Source organism: Geospiza fortis, unplaced genomic scaffold, assembly GCF_000277835.1.
Source record: "Geospiza fortis unplaced genomic scaffold, GeoFor_1.0 scaffold403, whole genome shotgun sequence".
Classification (NCBI taxonomy): domain Eukaryota; kingdom Metazoa; phylum Chordata; class Aves; order Passeriformes; family Thraupidae; genus Geospiza; species Geospiza fortis.
In genome coordinates, this window is record NW_005054336.1 from 2,139,431 (window position 1) to 2,146,571 (window position 7,141).

The following is a 7,141-nucleotide window of genomic DNA, read 5'->3' on the forward strand; positions in this document are numbered from 1 at the left end:
TACTACTGAAGTCCTCACCCACTCAGATTTAAGATTGTAGGGAGAAACTTCATTGTAAGGAATGCCCCTAGCAAGCAGGGAGTTGGATCTCTCCTACCCTTGCTAAATCCCACGTCCTCTTGAGTCAAAAGCCTGCAGTGAAGTCCCTCAGATCATGTGAGAGGATTAGAATGTTACATTGCATTTAGCAGTGAAGTCTGTTCTGACCTAAATGTAAAAATGAGTAATATACCATCTGTTTAATTTCTTGAAGTTAATTTCTAAAACTGTGTCACGTTTTTAGGCTTACAATAGTGTACTTCTCTTTAAAGTTAAGTCCTGCACCTCAGTTCAAACAGATTTGTCTGGTTTAAAGTTAGCTGATGAATGATAAGCCTTTCTGTATAAATAAAAAGGTGTACAAACTCAAGTCCAACATCTAATACAAAAGAACTGATCTTACTCTGCAAATCTAAGCTTTCCTCATCCCATTCTTTGTTACTTCAAAGCTGGTGCCAACAGGGAAAGGAGTAAATATCCACAGGGTAAATTTGAGCATCAGAATCTGCTGAGACAAAAATAAAAGAGAAGACTTCTTAAGACCCCACAACCCCTTACTATCCTCTGATTCTGATTTAAAATAAAGTCCTTTGTGTATGCAGAAGTGTGGTTGAGGGGTTTTTGTGGTGGGTTTTTTTTCCTCCCCATGATTTGAAGATTACCAAGTGTTATAGGAGAACAAGGAATAAGTAACCTCCCTGCCTTTTTGGTCCCCTGCAGGTGAAACATTTGGGTATTTGCAACAAACGTGCCTGTTCTTTTTATGGAGACTTACCATCTTCATTCCTGTCTACCCTGGACATCTTCCTTGTGGACTCTAGGACATGTGTTCCAAACTGTTGCTGTGTTTGTAGAGTTCTTTATATACCCAAAGCTGCGAAGGTAAGTCAGCAATGTTGAGAGTTGTTGCGGGTCATCTAAAAAGCTAAGGATGGGTAACATGGTGGCAGGAGCAATGCATGTACTGTGAATAAGCACAACCTACTGTGTATATAACTGAATATTTTTCAAAGATTTTGAAGAGCAGAGCAGCTGTGTGGGCTTAGGAGAAGGGCCACGTGGCCCATTTAAAAAAGAACATTTTTATTGTATAGTCCTTTTCAATCTTCTCACTTCAGATAGGTCATAAGATAGATGTCCTTCATCACCAGCTAATAACATGGTTGTTCATATCCTTTTGTTTTCTTTTGTTACCAGTAAGGTTGCTTAATCATTAACTATCTGTTGTTAAAGTTCCTCCAAATGTACCTGTAAATCAATCTTTTTTCACACTGAAACACTTTGGAGCCTGTCTGAAAGTCTTAGAACACTGCTAAGCTAATTAGCTACTGCACATGTGGGAGTAGACAGTTAACAGTTGCCTTACCATCAGAGTTGGGGTCAACTGAATGTCCTACTCCTTAGATCTTCTTATCTGGGTCTGCTCTCTATATGTATCATGGCATACTAGAGTCATTGAGATGGAGTGATGCCTATGGCCTGTGTCTCTTGCCCTGCAGGCATCTGCTGAGTGTCTGGATTTTGTATTTCTGGTCAGATTTTGTATTTCTCCCTGACTTTCTAACAAACTATGTGTAGCATTTGGAGTCAGGCCAGGTTGCAGGCCAGTGTTGTAGCATTTCCTAAGAGAGAGAATTTGCAGGATCTCTATGGTATTCCAGTTTTGAATCTTACTGACTGAACACCCTCTTGGTAAAACATAAGTGCTGTGTGAAATGGGTATGTACAAAGGATGGTGCCTTCCTACTTTTGTATCCAGTCCCTGAACCCTGCATTATATATGTCTTTTAGTGAAGGGTTTATTTCTGCAATTGAAATTTGCACCTTTTGTAGTATAAAGATTTCTGTATATTTCTATATAAATGCTTCTATCAATACATTAGCAACAAAAGGAGGGATAAGGGGACTCTCCATCTTCTATTGAATGTAGGAGGGAACAATGACAAATGATGGGGAAAAGGCTGAGGTACTTAATGCCTTCTTCACCTCAGTCTAATAGTAAAAGCAGTTATTGTCTGGGTAGCCAGCCTCCTGAGCTGGAAGGCAAGGACAGGCAACAGGATGAAGCCCCCATAATCCAAGGGTAAATGGTGAGTAAAGGATCAGCAAGAGCTACCAGGGGTTACTGAGGGAGGTGGCAGAAGTGCTTATCCCTACTTCCCATCACTGACCAGCAGCCCTGGCTGACAGGGAGGCCCAGATTGTTGGAATTGAGGTGTCACATTTGCCATCTACAAGAACAGGTGAAAGGAGGGTCTGAGGACCTACAGGCTTGACCTCAGTGCTTGGGAAGGTCATGAGGCAGATCTTGAGTGCAATCACCCAGCACATGCCGGACAACCAGGGGATCTGCACCAGCCAGCAGAGGTTTAGGAAACACAGGTCCTGCTTGACTGACCTGGTGTCTTATAACACAGTGACCTGCTTAGTGAATGGGGGAAGTGGATATTACCGGTCTGAACTTCAGTAAGGCCTTTGATGCTGTCTCCCACAACATTTTCTTGAGAAAAAAAATGGCTGTTAACGATTTGGACAGTTTTATTCCTTACTGGGTAAAAACTGGCTGGAGGGCTGGGCCCAGAGTGGTGGTGAATGGAGTTAAATCCAGTTGGTATCTGATCACAAGTGGTGTTCCCCAGTATTAGAGGCCAGGGCGTACTGGGACCAGTTCTGTTTAATATCATTATCAATGTTCTGGATGGGGGGATTGAGTATACCCTCATTTTGCAGGCTTTCTGCCCAAATTGAGCAGGGGTCTTTCTCCTGGAGGGTAGGAAGGCTCTGCAGAGGAATCTCAGCAAGCTGGTGTGCTGAGGCCAGTGGTATGAGGTTCAACAACACAAAGTGCCAGATCCTGTCTTGGATCACAGTCACCTCATGCCCTGCTATAGGTTTGGGGAAGGTGGGAGGAAGATGCCCACAGGAAAAGGAACTGGGGTGCTGGTTGACAGTGGCTGAACATGAGCCAGTGTGTGCCCAGGTGGCCAAGAAGGTCCATGGTACCCTGGCCTGTATCAGCAATGTTGTGGCCAGCAGGAGCAGGGTGGTAGTTGTCTCCCTGTACTTAGCACTGGTGAAGCTGCACCTTGAATACTGTGTCCAGTTCTGGGCCCCTCACTACAAAAAGGACATTGAGGTGCTGCAGCATGTCCAGAGAAGGGCAGCAGAGCTGGGGAAGGGTATGGAGTACAAGTCCTATGAGCTGCAGAGGGAGCTGGGGATGTTTGGGGTAAAGGAGGCTTGAGGGGAACAGTGTCACCATGAGCAACTTCCTGAATGGGGGTTGTAATGAGGGGGGGGTCAGTCTCTTCTCCCAGGTCACAGGCAGTAGGACAAGCAAGAGGAGAGGGCCTCAAATTGCATCAGGGAAAGTTTAGATTGGATATTAGGGAAAATTTTGTCACTGAAGGGTTTATCAACATTTGGAACAGGCTGCCCAGGGAGGTGGCTGCTTCACCATCCTTGGAGCTATTTAAAAGACATGTAGATGTGGCACTTAGGGTCATGGTTTAGTGGTGCATTTGGCAGTGTTAGGCTAGTGGTTGAACACAATGATCTGAAAGGCCTTTGCCAACATAAATTATTTTATGGTTCTTTGACTGTCAGTAGCATATATTAAATAATGTCATAACATTTTGTGTACAGCAATTATAATTTAAAGAATATCCCTCATTCCATCTGTTGCTTTGCTGAAGGTAAAATTTGGTGTAGCCTGTTACTACTGTTAGAATGCACGGCAGTCCTAATGCTGGAGTTCTCAACCCACTGTGTACCAAGGGGTTAATTTGTTTCCATCACCGGGGATTTGAATTCCTTGTCTGTGCTGAGGTCACTGTCACTGTTAAATGACAGATGTCTTTCTGAAAATCCCTTGCATCTTTCCTTGTGTTGTAAAGTTCAGTGACTGCAATAACAGGGTGTTGTTCTTTAATAACTGTTAAATTTATTCTTTAGAGAATTTACAAAGATGTCCTATTGCTCTGGGAGAGCTCCCTTGATGCCGAACTCTGCATTTTCTTTTTGCATAATGCCTATAGATTTAGAGCCACTGTACTCCCAGTTGTATAGCTGCTGTATCCCTTGTTCAGTGCTGCTGAAATACTCGTAAATCTCCTTTCTTCTAGTGGCTTTGTGCAGCAGCTGGGGTATGACAATAAGGTCCCTGGTCTATAATTCCAGACAGCCCCGGAGGGTGAACAGATCGACCAATCCTCATCCCCAGCGTAAGCCCAGGGAACTCACTGTCCCTGGGAGGTAGTTGTCTAATGCTTTCTATTTGTATTCTGCATGAAACTCTTCTTGATGCTGGACTGTTGTTCACTTAGAGAATTATCCAGTGCACAGTATATAAACTCCCACTAGAGATTGAATGCATGTAAATAAAGCATGCCTTAAGTCTAGCATAATGTAACTTTAAGTGAGAAGAAATAGACTCAATCTAAGCACCTTGTAAAGCTGCATTCACTGCTAAGATCTGCACAATGCAGTCACAATCTGCATTTCTATGTCACACGGATAAGAGGTAAGGAGGACAGCTGTATAGGTTTTCTAATTCCAGGGATTTCCTGGCTTTTTATTGATTTAATGAGAATACAACACTGGCCTTTTAAAATAACATCTGTTTTAAAATACTCTCGTAAAATAGCAACATTTATGTTGTAACAAAGAGACATAGTTTGAAAAATGTGATTGATTGACCTTTATGCTGCACACGCCTCATGAAAATGTTACTTTATACTCTGTTTTCACACCACCTAAAAGCCTGGCAGGCATTTCAGAGTACAGACAGAAGATGATCCCTGCCCTATAGCTGTTGCTATCTCCTTGTAATCTCTAGCTATATTCACTTCAGCTGTATGATTTTTGCAACTTTCATGTCTGTATAGCAGCATTGACATGTATTTTAACTATAAATTATTTAGAACATATCTACTTGAAAGCTAGCACTCGTTTACTCCTAAACCTCCATCATCTGCTTAAACATTGAGATTAATGAAGTGTAAAAGGCTATTTTTAAGTGTGAGGAATTATGTACATGCTATCAGTCTTTGACTGCACTTGGTTTATACAAGCATCTTTAATGCTGACAAAATTGTCATACTATTTTTATTTTCTGCAACATCTTTAAAGGACATGAAACTGCTTCAGTTTAGTGATTTCCTATTTGCCAGAAAAATATATTCAGTATATGGAAAGCAGTCACATTTTGATAGAAGGAGTGTGCTGTGTGCCAAGGCCCCCCCCTGCATCGAGGGCAAAGGCAGCAGCACAGGCAGGGCAGCTCCCAGCCTGCTCTAGTAAGGCTGGGTGCTCATCAGCACTACTCCTGCAAAACTGATAGTTCTGCTGATACTACAGAAGTACAATTCCATACATGTTCTGTGAAAGCTAATCTCTAAAGAAAAGATGGAATCTTTTATTGTTTTCATCTCTAGTTTTGCATTAGTTTCTTGTGCATATTTTTAAGAACTGGTAGTCTTCTTTGAAAGGTAATGCATGACTTGTCTGCTAGAAGGTGTAAGAATAGCTTACTTACAGAGGACAAACCATGCAAGTCATATCTGACTTGTGTTTCAGTCCCCTTTGTAAAGATAGCTCTACATTTATGTCTTTAACCTGTCCTTTGTCAGGTGGGAATTCAGGAAGGCTGAGAAAAAAATTCCTATTTAAAGCGTTATGTCAAACAAAGGATTCCGTTTCCCAAGTTAAATATCAAACTGTGTGAATTCATCCCTTATAAACTTGGATTTGGACTGAGTTAAAGATTATTAAACTGCAGTAACCTTTTTGAATTAGGGTGGTGTTTGTTTTCAGATGACCTAAACAAAGGATATCTCAAGCTCCGAAAGTAAATGTAAAATAATCAGTATCTTTAGTCTTAGTTAATTGCAGCAAAATTTGGTCGGGACAAAGTCCTTGTGAATGCAAGAGCGATTACATAAAACACTGTTCAGAGCACTCAAAGTTCCATGCCAGAGCACGGTGGTTTCCTAATTCCTTTTGCATAAGAGCTGAGCACCGTGCTTGTTGTGGAGATGGACATTATGGTTACAGTGTTTGTGTAATGTATGATGTAATTAACATAGTCTTGGTCAGCTAAAATGAACATCATATCAACATTAATTTGTATTTGTTTTATCCTTGCTGCTTTCAGGAGGTTTCTTTTATCTGGAGATTCATGACAATACGATTTTTTGGACATTAAATATGGCCAAAACAAGGAAAGGCCTTCATTGAAGAGAACTAGCTTGCTTCCATTTCACAGAGTTTTCAAACAATCACATTATCATTTTGTTTCTTACCAAAAATGCTCATGGACTTATCAAACTTGTTTAACAGTGTTTGAAACATTTTTCATTATGATTGAGTGTTTTTCAATAAAGTATTTCAGAACGTTTAAGGTATGAAAGATAACAGCATGGGACATTTTAAATGCTGTGGGACTTTTTAGTGAAAGTTTTATTCTTACAAAAAGGTGTTACTTCAAGCAAAAAGCACCCAACTTCCTGCCTTACAGAAGTTGTCAGAATGTGAATGCGTCTCAGAATGTGAATTTTGCCTGCTGTTTTTCTAGATGCTGTAGCCTTTACTTCTTTTCATCCAAATCATGAATACTTATTTAATTTCCATAGAAGTAAGCTGAGAGAACATGTCAAGATCAGAGGCAGCTAAATTCCACATATTTCTTAGGATATAATCTACATTTACTCTTTTGCTCTCTTCTAATTGTCTTTTGCTCCCTTCAGAAGCCTTCATGTCTCAAGCCTGTGGAGGGTGCCATAATGTGCCAGGGTACCCTACTGTGCTAATTTTTCTTTCTACGTATTAGCTTTGTCAAATCTCATTTCTTAGGTTGATGTCATTGTTGTAAATCAAGACTGACTTACTTTCTCTTCTGCCTCTCTTGATTCCTTCAAGAGAGGAATCAAGGAATGTGCCTGTATCACATTTCCTTTTCCACTCATGGTCTCTAATTTGTCATCAAAGAGGTAAGGATATTTTGTACAGTCTGATTTCTTCTTCCTTATCCCACAGTTGTTCTATCACTATTTTTACCAACCTGAATCAATGATAAATATTGCTGGAAGAGTAAATATGGACA